Raw genomic sequence first — 17,898 nt, 5'->3', positions numbered from 1 at the left:
ACATATATTTCTATACTATGATAATTTTGTTTGAAATAAAGAGATTTACTATTCAATTATTTTTGAATATCTTAATAAAAATAATATTAATTTAATAATAAAAAATTTATTTAGGCCTACATCATTTTAAGGTCTAGCTAATCTAAGAATTCGTAATAAAAAATCAGAAACATGTTATTTTGTATTTGGAGTTTTAATTTATATTAATTTATCTTCTATAAATTATATTTGTAAAATTCCTTTTATTTGATATTTTTAATTTATTCAGATGTTAAAATAATAATTTAAAAATTATTTTTTCTTATATTTATAAGTAATTCGAATAACAGATTTATGCAAAACAAATCATCAAAAATTAAATTGCAAATCCGAAAATAAAATCTAAAACATTTAATTATATTAAGAATTCATACGGTAGCTAGACCTAGGAACATTAAAGATCAAATAAATTATTAAATCATTACATAACATTAAATTTTTATAATAAAAAAAGATTTTTTCGGCCATTTAGAATTTACATACATTCTGTATCCCGGCTAACAGATCTAATCAGTAGTTTCTAAACAGAGCTTAATGCAATTCAAAATTAGTTATACGAAAAAAATATATAACATTTGGAAATTTACATGTTCCTGTTATGAATTACGAAGAATTAATTATCCCTAAATTTATATATAAAAATTCAGAATTATATAGATATAAGTCAACATTAAAAATGTAATTGCTTATTTTCTTTCCTTGTATTTGAATGCTTGAAATCTATGGAAAAAATTCTAATTAAAAACTGAATACACAATAATTTCGTGATATTCGTTAAATTTATTATTTAATTTTAAAGTTATAAAATATTTACGTTCTTCAAACATCTGCATTCCTTTTTAATGATAAATAAAAGTATATCTGAATAGAGACACGTATATAGATTTTTTTCGTATTATTTTATTGTTTTAGCTAAAATTTCAATCAATCTAATTATCGTTTGATTATAAGCTATTTTCTGCAGATATAATTTTATAATTTAATAATGTAAACTATGAATTCTTGTTTATTCTTACCTTTCACTGAAAGCAGAAATGATAAATTTCTTATAGACATGAAACAAAATTTTTAATTTTGTTCTTTTGTTATTTTTTATTTGTTAAAAATAAAATTATGCTTCTTTAATTATTAAAAGTTTTAAGAAATTATAATTAAGTTCTTCTATTTAATTTTAACCATGTTCATATGTTTTATACGAGACTTTTATAGGCTTTTAATATATCGTACGAATCTATACTATATATTAATATAAAGGATAACATTATTTACTTATTTTTTCCTAATTTTAATCAGTATTAATATTTTCCTTGCTTCATATGTAATTTTCTTTCATTTAGGCTTATTCGTTTATTCATTACTCCTATTATTGTTTATTAAATATTTTAACGAATTTTATATTCTTTTATTAATCTATTGTAATAGGATAACTATGTTTATATTAGTCTATTAGTATATAGTAACAATTTACAATTAAAACTGAGCTAAAACAGTGTATTGTTTCTTCAATTTAAAATCCAACTCTTAATGTATACAGTATGATATAATCTTATATATATAACTATGAAATAAAGTTGGATTAATTTTTTATATAATAATGTTTACATAAAAGAAAAGTAAAAACTATTATAGAACAATTTTACTTTACTCAAAATGGTATAACAAAAATAGGTAAAGAGCAAATTTAGTAAAATTTTATATAATAATGCAATTAAGCATACTATTTAACCATTCCTGCATTGGTAATCAATAGAAAATTTTTGTTATTTCATATTTTGAGTTACATTTTTACATAATGCTAATTATATAAATTAATATTTTATATTTAAGGAAAAATAAATTAATTAAAAAGTCTAAAATATTGATTATTTAAATGTAAGTAATTAACACAGCTATATGAAATTTTTATATCTTATTATATAAAGGCATTTTTATTAGTAGACAGGAAGATTAGCTAGATGTACTGAATCCTATTAGCAATATTACATTGAATGATATACCAACAAACGATACATTTAATAATATTTGAATTGTTAGATAAATATTGTCTAACTATATAGTCATTAATTATAAAAACTTAATCGAATATGTAGATAACAAATCATTGCCCTTTATGAAAATTGTGTTCACTAATAATACAAGATGGCTGAATGCCAAGAAACAAAATGTTTTCACATCAAGATATGTCAATAAGCAAGAGAACTAGAAATGATACTCGATTGATGTGCTCTTCTATAATCTTCTATTAGAAAGATAATTACAGATTAACTTGTAATACCCAAAGATACAATAATTCAAAAGCAAAATTCTTTGAACTTCATTCAGTGAATAGAAACTAAGTTAATTTTTCTTTAAGAAAATTTTAAAATAACATTTAATTATTAATTAAAGTCATTCTAAAATTATATTTAATTATTATGTAAACATTAGACGAATTTTATATTTTATTTTTATATTGATAGAATAATAAAATCAAAATAATTCACCTTATAACATTTTATAGAGTTTTAGAAATTAAACAACTTTTAGATAAGTAATTGAATTGGTTATTTATTGTAAACGAATTCTAATTATGCGTATTTATTAAACGATAAATATGTAAAATAAACCGATTCATTCAGGAATGTGAATTTGTTTTCAAAAACAAACAAAGATCTATTTAAATAAAATTTTAAAAATCGAATATATTCACCTTATTTTTTGAAATCAAAGTAATTTTACATTTATTTCAATAATTATTATTTGTAATATTTATTTATTAAACTTCATTTGCAATAAATAAGTTCAAACAAACAAATTAATATACAGATAATGTCATATATATGAAAAGCCTATTCACTCAGACCTAATCTATAAATTAAAAAGGAAATTTATGCCAGAATAAACAATTTGATTAAAATATTTAGAAGAAATAATAATAATTCCAATAACAAAATAATTTTATAGAAACAAATAGTTTACTTACTTTTATAAAATTAGTTTTTCGTAAGTTTTATTTATAATATAATGCTGATTGTTTCATTAATAACCTTGCAATTATAAATTTGTTAGAAACTTTTAATTTGCATTTTAATCTTATATAAATTTTAATTTTTAAGGAAGTTTTAAGTTTAATCATTCGATCAATTAAATAAATTTAAAAATTTCAATAAGAAACTAATCTTTTTATAAATGTTAATTTAGAAATAGCCTAATTGCTAAGCATATAAATATTGCTTTTGATTATTTAAGAAGATTAAACAGAACCGAGGAATAACTCTAATAATCTGATAAATACTACAATTCCTAACGTAATATGATTTAATTAAACATTTAATAAATTTCGATTGTGATGTTTGCCTTATAATTCCATATGGACAGCTTATACATAGTAATTGATAAAATTTATATGCATATCAACTGATTTTATTAGAAGCAAAATTTTAATTATTCAAGTCAAATTTATATTTCTCTCAGAAATCTAAGGAAATTTTAAATAAATAAACTGCTTATGTTAATTCATGCCCTATTAACAATTTTCTATAGTATGGATGAGTTGAATTGTTATTTAATCTTATTAAGATTATGAAAGATCTCATTTCTCAATATTTTAGTAGTACAATAACTATACTTAACCGAAATTAATTTAATAAAATTTAAGTTTCTAATTTAATAGCATTCATTTTTTAAAATACAGATAAGATAATATATATATATATATATATTATTATTACTAGTTGAAACTAAATATTATACTTTAAATCATATTAACGGTAATTAATGTAGTTTAATGATAAAGAAAAGAGCTCTCTTAAGATTCTCCATAACATATAAGAAGTAAAAATACAAAAAGCATTTAACAATAATGTTTATATTACATATATGTGTATAAAATAGCAACGAATATAAATGTAAAACAATTATATAAAGCCTAAATAAGTAGACATACACCAAATATACTATATGAAACACTAAAATTCTTTAAGCTTTGCCTTTTTTGCCCGTCAATTTTTCTCCATTAATTGAAATGTTCAAGCTTTGTTTTTAATTAATAAAATATAAATGTTTGATTTTAATTGTGTTTTAAATATTTATATAGCAGTGAATTATTATGACTGTAAAAAAGAAATGGATATACAAAAATTTAATAATAAAAACAGCATATACATGTTTTATTACTTATTACCAACTTCACACTTAATAATATCTTCTACAACAATTATTTATAATAAATTAATTTATTATTAGATTCACCTTTCATGTAACATTTTTATTTTTAGATAATTAGACCATACTTTAATAATTATTAAAAGAAAAGTTATATTAACAATTTATAAATTTAGAATTCTTTAAAATTATAATGAGGGGTCTAATTAACAGTTTTCTTTATTAAAATTTTTAAAAAATATATGTGTGCGTGTGTGTATATATATATATATATATATGTGTGTGTGTGTGTGTGTGTGTGTGTGTGTGTGTGTGTAATGCATTTAAATAGTTCCTTTAAGTTCGAACAGATCTCATGAAAACTATAATTACTTATATGAATAAAATTGCATTTTCACATATCACAAAGTTACACTAATAGAATAAAATAAACAATTTTTTTATATTATTATTATACAATAAAACAGGTAGATAATTTACTTCCGTTTATTGTTATTACCTTGTTCCTATAATTGATAATAGAGGAACTGGTAATTATAAGACATAAACATGCTAATTTTATATATAATTCATTACACATGATTAAATTATAGGTGTACAGTACATGTTATGAACAAATACAAGTAGATCTCATGATGATTTGAAAATAATATTCGCGAATAAATTCTACATGCAATTTCTTTACCATGACAAACAGCAGAATATTATGTAAATTGTTTATATATTTTTTAATATATTAACTGAAAAATATACAATTCAAGACAAAAGAATAGATAAAAAATTTAACGCTTTTTAAAATTACAAGTTCTATATCAGATGTTAACATTTATTATAAAATATTTATGTAGAATAAGTTTTATGCATAGTTAGATTCTCAATATATAATAAAAATCAAATAAAAATTAAGTGAATATTTTTTTATCAGTTATATAAATATATTATGCAAGAAAACTAATCATAAATATTTTAAATCAGTCTAATAATTATAGTTTATAAATATAATTTAATTTATATTCAGTTGTTGCTAGTGTTATTTCTGATTTAAAAGGATTTTGCATGCTTTAAAATCTCATATAATATTGTATTTTAATGATAAGAAAAATAGTAGATTAGTATTTTTTTACTATAGTTTTAAATGCAAGCTATCTTTTTTATACAGTTACGTAAATGAATTTTAAAAATGAAAATATTTTATGCCAAAATTTATTCGATTATATGATCCACGAAACTTTAAAATTATTAACATTTATGAAGAAAAAATTTCATATTCTAGCTTGTTTCATTAATTTTAAACACTCGATAGTAGAATTTGTTCAAAAGTCTCATGCATACAAAATAAAATCTGTTTTAAAATCGAGTTATAAAATTATATATTATTAATTGGGATTTTTGTATAATAAATATAAATTTTCAAATTTATAATTTATTGTTTAGTATATAAATTTTTCTTTCTAGAGAACACTGTTCACATAGCATTGACATTAACTAAATAAAATGCATGATTTCGAGAATATCATCATTATGTACTGTATTTAACACAGTGTATAGTAAAATGTAGGCTAATTTCTTAGCATCAAGACCAAAGATAAGAAAATAGTTCTGTCAGGAAAATGACTGTCTACAGTTGCAATAGTAAACACATAAAACATGATGATTACTGTTGATGTTAAATGAAAGGCCAGGTAAGTGTCGTTGAAAAGACTTAAAATCTTTTGCTGAAAATATGAATGCTACTATTAATGGTTATACTGCTGACTAAGGAAGAAACTTTCTGAATGAAACGAGTGATTCATCTACAGATTTTTAGACTGCAGAATTGCAATTATACTATCATGTTGTTATGGAAGAAAACCGTGAAATTAGAATCACTTTCAGTTCTCTGTGCTTTAACTATTAAAAAAACATTTTTGTAGAACACATTTGCCTATAACTTCGAGTTACATAATAATTGTAAGTTAATAAATAATTGGAAAATATTTAACAACTCTATTTTATAATGATTTAACTAATTCGTAAATGAATAGTTTTAGATATATTAAAGCTATTTTCTTTATAAACTTATATAATTTACAATTGAACATTGAACATTTATAACTTGCTTCCTTTCCTTTGAGTTTCTATATAGAATATAGAAGTTTTGATAAAATAGAAGATACACAAAATATTTTATTAAATCCTTCTTAAAATTGAAAGCGTAAATTTCTTTAATTTAAATTTATTTCAGTGATCTAAATACATTATTTAGTACTTTTAAATATTTCAGATTATTTTTGAATTTCGTGTAAATACTTTTATAACATTAATATAAAAGTGAGATAGTGCTTAAGCTTGAATTTATAATTAGATTTATCCATTAATTTTCATAAAAGAAATTAGAATATGAAATTTTATAATAAATACATTTATATAGGTTTATATATGAATATCATACGTTATATTAGTATTAGAACTATATATAATATAGAAATTTGTTTATGATATATCATATTTCTTTTATTTCGTAGTTATTCTTCATATAATTATAAGATGTAAATGAAATTCTATAATAAATTTTCATTATTTATAAAATTAGAAAGGAAAGTAAATATTAAAAATATTTCGTTTTTGAATGATTAGCCTAATTATTATAACTTTATTTTTAATCTATCACATGATTTACATTAGATTTTCTTAATAATTTTTTAGAAATTATGTGAGATGTTTTCCTATACAAATATACTTCATCAAAATATTATATAAGTCATTTAAATATTTAATATTAAAAATAAGAAAAATTTTAAAATTATAAAATTAAATGAATAAAAGAATAATTGAGAAAAAATTTTGAAAACAAATATATTAATATATATATATATGCATTAGAATGTATAATTTGAAAACATAATTTCTTATGTAGAATTATCTACAAGTTATAGATTGTAGTTTAATAAACTTCAATTCAGAAAAATACAAGACGTCTAATACAAAAGGATGACCAATAAAAGCATATCATTTTATGTAATTTTATTTTATAATAATTCTGGAGTGCAGAGTTAAATTGTCTAAAAATTATAAATAAAACTATATTCTACAAAGTCATATAAATGCTAAATTAAGTCGAAATATTTATGTTATAATTACAATTAGGTCTACCTTGTGATTATTATTATTTGTTAACTATACATTTTTTTAAAATTTGAAATGAATATTATCATCAGTAAAAGAATTTAAATAATTCTGTTGAAGGCTTTTAGTACTACAAAAGATTTAAATTCTTTTGAAAATAATGATGATCATTTTAATGGAGAATTCTTGCAAATAAAATTGTTGTAATTAAAAATAGATAAAATTATATTATTTGCAATTCAATAAAGTTTTCTATTAAAATCAATCACAATACACCTATAATAAAGGCAACAATAGGAAATATTAGATTTAAATTTTTAAAGCTATATTTCTAATTATATTTAACTAACGTCTTTAATCTAAATTAAGACATAAAACTTTTGCGAATATTTAAGAGTAGTAAGTTATATTATGAAATTTTACAATATGCATATAGGCGCATTTAAAATAATATAAGAATTTCTCATTTCCTGAACGTTCTTATTTCGGCTATATTTATGAATATAATTCTTCTATTTTTGAAGTAGGCCTATTCAGCTGAAAATATGTTAAATACGCATGTTTTGTAACGTCATGGCGATAAAATTAATCAAATGGAACGGCGTATTACTAATAAAAACAGAAATAATTGCGTTTAAAATTCTTATTATTAACGTACTATAATTTGATATAAATATATAAGCCCTACACCATTATCTAATTTTTTTTCCACAAATGATCATCTAAAGTCCGTACAAATAACATATAAAACTTCAAATAATCACTATTTTATTTTATTATAAATATATTCAAACCAAACAAATTTAACACTCCTGACTGTATGTGTATTATACTTTTATGTATAATAAAATGCACGTAGGCCTTTAATATAAATTTTATTGAAATCCATTTAACATGCTTCACATCGTTATGAAAAGTATAAAGTAGTCGAAATTTTATGCACAGTAAAATAAAACATTTTAAAATGGGTTATTTATTATAGAAGATTACAGGTCTAATAAAAAAATGAAATTCATTTTTTATCACATGTCTACAGGTCTAATAAAATATATATTGAAAAATCCTGAATATAATCTGAAATAATTTTTTGAAATTTATTATCCTGGCAGAGTAAATTTTCAAAATTATACAGGTATTATACACAGTAGACCAGGTGTGGTTAACCTTTTCTGTGTGCGTGGCATCTACGATGCAAAATTTTCTTACCTGTCAACCGAAATTTTCGGGACCATATTATTATTTGGTGTCTTATTATTACTAAAACAGCTGATAGTGTTTGCTTTTTATTGCATTTTTTACATCGGTCTACTTGATAAAATTGTTTTCTATTAAGTCAAAATATAAAACTCAGCGAATATGTTGGGCATTTATTTTTTAAGGTAAGCACTGTGTTGAAAAAATTCGTTGGCGTACTAATGGTTTCCCACTCCTGAACTAGACGATAAAAAAAGATTTTTAAGTTATTTACTTTTTTATAAAACCGCCGGAAACACTATGAAACACTAAACTTCTAACGTGTATTTTATTATTTAAAGCTAAGTAATGAAAACAAAGGTTTAAAACTAAAACTCCTAATAGCTCTACGTTTTTATGATTTTATTCGATATATTTTTTTTTTTCGTTTATAAAAAAAATATTTTAGAACAAAATTTAATCCTGAGATTGTATTATTTTGTAGAAGCTTAAGTAATATCTTTCGAATATTCTTTAGAATTGTTTTCATTAAATTAATATAATCTTTGTATTCGTTTTTATTAACTTCACTGTTTTCATTCATATGAGAATTAAAAAGTAAATAAAATAACTAAAAACAGGAAAAATACATTTAAATTTCTAAAATATTTTAATTTTTATTAGTTTAGTTTTTTAAAATCATTTTTGTATGTTATTTTATTCCTAGCTTTAATTTCATAGCATGCCATCTACTTAAAAATTGACGAAAATGTGTGATTACACCTTTATTATATATTAGTGTTAATATTTTTCAGGAAATTAAGAATAGAAACAACATATTTTTAACTTACAAAAAAAGAATAGGGTGAAAAGCGAAGGGAGGAATTTAAATAAATCCTGTAAATGTAAATCAAGTCTGGATAATAATAAATTTACGAATAGTCACAAATTAAACTTTAAACTATTTATATACTGTATATTTTACTAGTTTAGGATTCGATATAACTACTAATGCATTCATACATAGCTGAAATTCAGAAATGGCTCATATAAAATTTTCAACACTTTTTATTATTCTTTTTAAAATATATTTAACATAAAATTGCTATTTGTTACTAACATTTCATATAATCAAACAGAAGAAAATAATCTAAAGATCAAAAATTGAAATCTTTGTCAGCTACACACTTTGTAACTCATATTTAAATCTAAAACAAGAAATAAGTAAATATTTCTATAGCGTTTTAAACATATATTTTAGACAAAATTATTTAATTTTTTATTATGTTCAATATAAAATGTTTTCCTAATTCTATTTTCAATTTTATATATATATATATATATTTTTTTTTTCTATTTTACGAATATAGCTGAATTTTAACATACAAAGCTTACTTGTTAAGTAACTTTCCTCCTTTCTGAATAAACTTTTATAAATCTTTAAGAAATTAAAATTGTTTAAGTATTCTTTTTAATGCATTAAACAGTATAAAATATCAATTATTTTAATAAAACATTTATTTTTTTAATGTTTTCTAATATACAATTCATATTATCCATTCCATTTGTACACTTTTATAATTCCCGAATTAAAAAATCTACAGACGAATCTCTAAAATAAAATTGTAAAATTTTATAAAATTATATAAATTTCTACTTTAAATTTATATAATTTAATTACACTAAGATCTGTAATTAGAAAATTAAAAATTAAAAATTTTATTTATAATATCTATACACGAATTTTTCCAGAGAAAACAAAGAAAATGAGATAATCATAGATGAAATTTGAGGATTTTTGTATATAGATTTTAATTCTTAATTCTATTTAATTCAAATAAATTAGGCCTGTATATAAAAGACACATATTTAAAAGATTTTAACAATATATGAAACAAGCATTAAAATAGCTGACTATTTTTTAAATTCATATTTTCTTCAGTAATATTTGTATTTTAATGTAATCTTTCTAAAGGACACTTTGTTTTATAGATATATATTTATTACAGATAAAAATTTTATTGGTTTTTCTTTATATATTGATTTAAGAATATAAATCAAAATTTATCTACTGATAAACGTATTAAAATTTATTTACAAAACTGTATTTAAATATCGTTATTATTAAATTTTAACATTGTGCTACATATCAGCGTTTATTTAAAAGGACATTTTAAAAATATTATTAGATTAAAACTTTTCCTTTCTGAATAAATATCTTATAATATTTGTACTTATTAAGAAAAGTATTAAATATTCGATTGAAAAATTAATATAAAATTGATTATCGACTACAAAAACGATATAAATTCTGTAATTTAACTTTTAAACCACTGTTGACCATTTCTGTATTTAAGTCATGAAGTTCACAAAATATTTAGATAATAATTGAAATAATCATTTAAAAATACACAAGTATATACTAAATTAATATTCTTGAAAATAAAAATTATTGGAGTGTTTTGTTTAAAGATCGAATGATTAATTTTTTAAAAAAAATCATAGTTTAGCCAAATTACTTATAAGATAAATATTTTAAATGTGTTAATTGCCTTAAAAGTATTCATAAAGTTCTTATTTTATAAGAAAATCGGATCTCTTATTAAAATTCACACATATCAACTAAACCATGCAATAGGCCCTATATAGTGAAAAAATCTTTGTAGTTTATGCCTTTGTAGTTAAGATTTTTAGTTGGGGATTGTTAATAGGTTATTTGTTTTTTAATCTAATAAAGTTTTAGATTTGTGATTAAAATCAGGAATTTTTAAATTATATTTATTAAAATAAATATTTCAAATTTTAAATCTTAAAGTTTATAGTTAGAATCCGAATGATTATCTTTTATTGCATATCACATGTTTAAAAATATGTTTATTAATGACAAAGAGAAATGCCTGTATATGATATTATTATTGATCAATTTTATTATTATTATTATTATTAGTCTATCTTAAGTTGAAAAGAATTACGCCTCTCTAGAGGCTGAATGTAAACTTAGTTTTGTTCTAGAAGAGGAAAGATTTTCTTTAGCATATTGTTAAGCTTTATATAATAAAAATTTATTTTTGAAACGAATTTATTCTTATATCTAATGGTTAAAATATATGGAAAAAAGAAAAAAAATTAACATATTCTTCATTTCGTAAAAAACTATAACTTAATTGGAATATTCGGTAGACCTAATCCAATACATGTTTTATTTGGTGAATTTAATACCGATTCTTCTACTGTATTTAATTTACGTGTACTAAAGGAAGCACCTGTAAACAGGAAGTAAAAATATAACCATATTAACGAAAAAACTTTTTTTGTTGATATGAATTTTTATTGAAATATTTTCTATAGCTATTGTTTTATAAATCATTCATTTATATCAAATCTGAATTCGGAATGATAAAAACTAATAGTTTTATATTATTTAATTTTATTTTCTGTCGATAATTTAATTATTTAGAAATAGAATGTCTTTGTGATTTATTAAGTTACATTTTTTTCGTAATTTTTAATCCACATATTTTTACTATAAAATTTCAGTAAAACTATACAAATTCATATCTGTATGGCCCCTTTGAAATATTATAGAGAATATGAGAATAGTATTGTTATGACATTATTTTAGATATAGGCCTATAATTACTTTCGAAAAATTATATTTTGCTGTATATTTTTTAAAAATATGTATATTATTGCTTAGGCCTAATATTTTTTATTTTATTTATGAATTCAACAACAAAAATTTTCTTCGATATGTTTTAGTCTTGAGCATAGACGGAGTAAAACAAAAGACATATCTCTCTTTATTGATGTTTTACATTTGAATATGGTAACAAATAATATGTAAATCCTAATAAATATATATAGAACCTAGATTTTTAATAATATTAAATATACATAGGGTAGATGTACCAGTTTTGGCCAGTGTACCAGTTCTGGCCAGAAAACAAATTTAACTTAAAAATATAATCACCACATATTCAAATCTGTCCAATGAAACAAACTTTTATTGTTAACTGTGTGAACAGTTAACAATAAAAGTTTGTTTCATTTGTGATTATAGTTTTAAGTTAAATTCGTTTTCTGGCCAGAACTGGTACTACACTGGCCAAAACTGGTACATCTACCCTATTGTTTGTTATATTTGACATTTGGCTTTTTAATCGTGAAGATGAGACAAGAAAGGCTCTTTTGCCTTTCTTGTCTCATCTTCATCTTATCTCTTTGCATTCGGTAGGCTATACTTAAGTTATAAAAATTTTGATTTTGTGTTGTTGCTCTACGTTATCATTCTACGAGAATAATTTTTAATTCGAAAAAAGGATAGTATTATACATGCTGAAAAAACATAACAATTGAACAATTGAATTTGTAACATGTTATTACTGTTTCCCTTACTTCTGTTTAAACGTTTGAGCTTAGTTATTAATTCTGTTCTATATTCTATTCTTTATATTTTCAGTTTAAACTAAACGAAAATCTAAATTTAAAATATTTTTATCATCATCTTTAAGAATTTTTTCAGATAATTTTGTTTTTATCTTTTTAAAATTCATCTATTTCTTAACAGTAACTTAATAAATTTTATATAATATAAACTTAACGCATTTTAATTTTTTTCTAATGATAACTAACCATTAATGATTTATAACAGTAAATAAAATTATTTACAGACCCTTAAATTATTATAATTTTATAAGCGAATATATTTTTTGGAATGGTCAAAAATGTTCTCATTATTGGAAGTAAACTTTTTCTAAAAATTAAAAAAAAAACAGTGAATATTAATGAAGATATTTAATTTAAAAAATGAAAGTAAATTATAAACGTAATTAAATTTTAGTTCTTTTACTTTTTAACAAAAATATTTCTTATTTTTGAAATACTTTATATATTTTTATTATTGATATTATTGTTGCTAGAAAATTTAGTTCATTAAATTATGCGAGTTTTTCTTCAGTTTTTTCTTTTTATTCATATAAGATTAATGCACATATCATCAATTCATATCATTATTAGATTATATAAGTGTTGAAAACAATTATTGCACAGTAAATTTCAGAAACAAGGGTAAATTCTACAGGTTTTCTATCTGTAAAAATTACAGGTTTTCTATCTGTAAAATTTATATACTTATTCTTGTTTTCTTAAATAAGTTAATTTATAGGATGCTAGTTACGTATTATTATTATAGTTACGTAATAATAAATAATTACTTAATTCAAAAAGACTGCCAATCTTTTTTAAATGCTAGAACATTAAGGAAGTTTGTAAAAAATTAAATAATGTTACATATTTAAAAAATTAAAACGTTTGTTTTTATACAAGTGAATTACTCTTAAAATGATTTATTGTATATCGGTTTTGATATAAAAGATCTATGGATAATATTATTACAAAGAAAATAAATGGTATCACAAACTCCTCGTTCATCATATATACATATATACCAGTATATACGCATACATATATAAAACATACATCATATGTATTTCTAATACAGCCAATTTATAGATTTTAAATAATTGTAAAACTATCAATTACCGTAATATATGATAAACGAGGAGTTTGCAATACTATTTATTTTCTTTGTAGTAATATTATCCATATTTACATCAAAACTGATACGCAAGAGATCATTTTAATATATTAATATATAATACATGTCACCTATATACATATATATACCAAAATATACGAATATATATATATATATATAGTTAACATTAACTTACAGCATAGTTACTTTAACTTAAATGTTTGTCGTAATGGCATGATTTTGATTTGTAAACGTGAATTTTATTTCCGTAAATAAATCATTACCGACAAACCAGAAACGAATACTTAAAAAAAAACTTAAAAAATATTTTTGTCAACCAATAACTACAAGTCTTAGTGCAGTCTTTATTTATTTATGGCTGCAATTGTTAAGGCCATGCGAGGTTTGGTGTTTATCCCTTTCCATTTCGCAATTTAGACAGAAAAATGTTACTATGTTAATAAAACAATATATTATATATAACTTATATTTAAACTATTTTGTACTCATTCAGTTTCTCCTTACTCTATTGTATTATTCTATAAACTAGTGGTGCCCAAACTTTTCCATTGGCGGGCCAAATTATACATAAGTCATAGGGCAAGCTACAAATATTTTATTTATTTCATATATACCAAAAATAAGTGTATTTTATTATTTTGTGTCAAATAGATTTAGCTCGGGGGCTGTAATTTAAGCATTACTGTTGTATACCTAAATGGAAAAATTAATAAAATACGCTATAAAAAAATAATGCGTTTTGTAAAACTCTATCCTTTTAAAAATCCTCCATATACGCTTGGAAACTGTCTATATTTTCTAGAATAATACGTATTAAATAATATTTTCTGGATAATATTATATATTATATTTTCTATATATCGAAAATAATATATCTTAAATATACAGATAATATAATAAAGAATACAGAATATATAGACCTACTTTATTTCTTATCTATAAAAAGTGAGGGATATTTATAACAAATATTCTTTGGTAAATTTATTCATTTATTCTTATGTTTATACTTTAAAAAAAGGAATTATTATTCTATTGAGATAATTTATATTGCACATATATCTTAGGTAAAATTTTAAAATATAAAATCAAGTATTATGGTCTTATTTTAATATCTAAATTTAGAATTAATATTACTAAATATAGTGATAAATTTAATTATATAGAATTAAAAATTTTATTTATAAATACTTTAAAAATGAAGTAATCAACTTTTACTTTCAAAATTAAATAATTATAAATGATTAAATATTTCTATAAAAACGCATATTATCATAATCACGCTTAATTATACAATTATTTATTTTATATTAAATATAATTTCACATAAATTAATTATTATTATAAATTACAAAAAATAAAAACAGTATTTAATTGTCGTAATCATTATCTTAATTAAGAAATGCCAATTTTACTAAATATAGATTCTTTTTAAAGCATGTCAAGTTCTGTTCTTATCGTTTTAATTCTTAAAATTAGATATATTCCTTTTATTTTAAAATTGTATAATTGAATATCTTTAGGGGATTTTTGACTTGTATTATTAAACTGATTAATTAATACGTAAATCAAAAATAACAATAATAATTCATTAATTGTAAATGTTGACTAAATTAATCGTTCCCATAAATGAATGTCAAATAGGCCTATAGGTGTCAATAGATATAGTTTAGAAAATGTAAATTTTGAACTCATTTTTCCAAAATTTTATTACAGATATTTTAAATACATAACTTTATCATATTATAAAATATTTCAAAATTTTTTTTCCTAATTTTTAATGTTATAGATTCTTAATGGATAATAACAAAATAAGCAATTCTTAAATTTAGACAAATAACAGTTTTTAAAGTCTAATCGAAAGGTTTTTATTATCATTCTTTCTAGTAAATAATATTATTTCAAAGTAAAATTAAAAATATAGACCTATTCATATCATATTAAAGAATTATCTTGTAATTATAACAAAGTTTAAGGAGACATTAAATCTTTAAAATTTTTTAGCGATTATTATTTTTAAAGGAATTTATTTTAGATGTATTAAGAATCAAATTATGTAAATAAACAAAAACTTTTATGCTAATAGTATATAATAATATACTATTCGTAGGTTAAGAGAGCTAAGTATTGCATATTAACAAGTCTAATATCAATTTGACTAATTATAATTCTTATCTTCCTAATTTATTTTCTTTAATTCTAATATCCTTTGTTATTTTAATAACTATTTGTATTTCTATTATTGAACTGTTATGATAATTTTCTCTTTTAGTGGTTGATGAATAATATTAATTTATAGATTTGTTGTTATAATAAGCTATACAAATAAAATTACTTGACAAATAAACAATAAACAACCTTATAAACAATTAACCAAATTTACTCTACAGTTTGTTCAATAAAACATTTATAATAGTTTTTTCTTTCGGGAAGCCACACTCCAACTCAAATGATTTCTTATATAAAGAGATGTGTATTTCGGGCATTCTTCAGTCCCTTTTACTTTTATTAATAATACAATCTTTTGAGGAATTCCTGTTATACATTGCATTCATTACGAATTTGTTTAATTGTTTAATATTTAAACTTCCTTTTTATGCACTATGATTTTCAATAGTATTATTTCTATTTTTTCTTTTCTTTTCTTGCTGCTAAAATTAACATTACATTCAATATAACACTTAGCCAACATAAGACATTCCCTAAGGAACTAAAACATATTAAAATACTAAGATGTCTCTACATTTTTCAGTTATTTCTCTGAAAAATGTAAAGAGAGCCTAAATTCTCTGAAAAATAGAAATAATACTATTGAAAACCATAGTGTATAAAAAGAAAAATTTGAATGTTAAACAAACATCATACTGAATGCAATGTAAAATAGGAACGTCTCAAAAGATTGTAATAAAAGTAAAAGGGAGTGAAGAATGCCCGAAATGCAAATCTCTAAATAAAAGAAATCATTTAAGTTGGAGTGTGGCTTCCCGAAAAAGAAAAAAACTATTGTATAAAAGTTTTATTAAGCATATTAAAAAGGGAATGACAAAAGAAAATTATTTTACAAATGATTTATTAATCTGCCATAACGGAATATGCAAAATATAGATATAAATGTATTAATGTAAAATAAAATATATTTTTATATTTTATAATAGAAATTCGATTGACTGAATGAAAATGAACAGCAATTTTCGATACACAATTATTATTTTATAAATTATATTTTATGTTTAAAAATCATATCGTTACTCTGGTTTATTCACTTTTTTAATCTTCTGCACAGTTTTTTTTTCAATTAAAAAAATTCAACAGAAATAAAATTAATATATAAAACCTATATTTAGTATCAGAACTACAATCATTAGAATGATATTATAAATATAAAGCACAAATAGTTTAAAATATATATTATGAACATTTCTCTTTTAAGGTTTGGTTTAAAAATAAATTTACAAATTTTTATAAAACTCTGTGTAAGTTTTACAGAATATTTTAGCAAAATAACTAATTACATTTAATGCATTAAATTTTTTGATAGTTGATGTACTTCAAAACTCGAATTAATTATTATAACTTATTATTTTTGCTTTTGCCTTTTTATTTATAACTATACTGCTTATAATAACTAATTTTAACATTTAATTATTATAGTTACTTAAATGAATTTTGAAATAATACTTAAAATGATGAGACAATTTTGAATTTTAATTTTGTTAACTGAAAAATAAGTGTTAAAAATTAATTAAAAATCAAAATGATTAGCTTTCGATGTAGTTCTATTAATAATAATATAATTGTATTTAAAACATTTTTTGCTTCCTACTAAAATCAATGCTTGATGTCATTTTATACAGTTTTAAAATACAGATAGTAAGTTATTATAT

Source organism: Centruroides vittatus, unplaced genomic scaffold (assembly GCF_030686945.1).
Source record: "Centruroides vittatus isolate TY-2023 unplaced genomic scaffold, ASM3068694v2 contig_1154, whole genome shotgun sequence".
NCBI lineage: Eukaryota > Metazoa > Arthropoda > Arachnida > Scorpiones > Buthidae > Centruroides > Centruroides vittatus.
Note: the sequence above shows the minus strand (reverse complement) of the source record.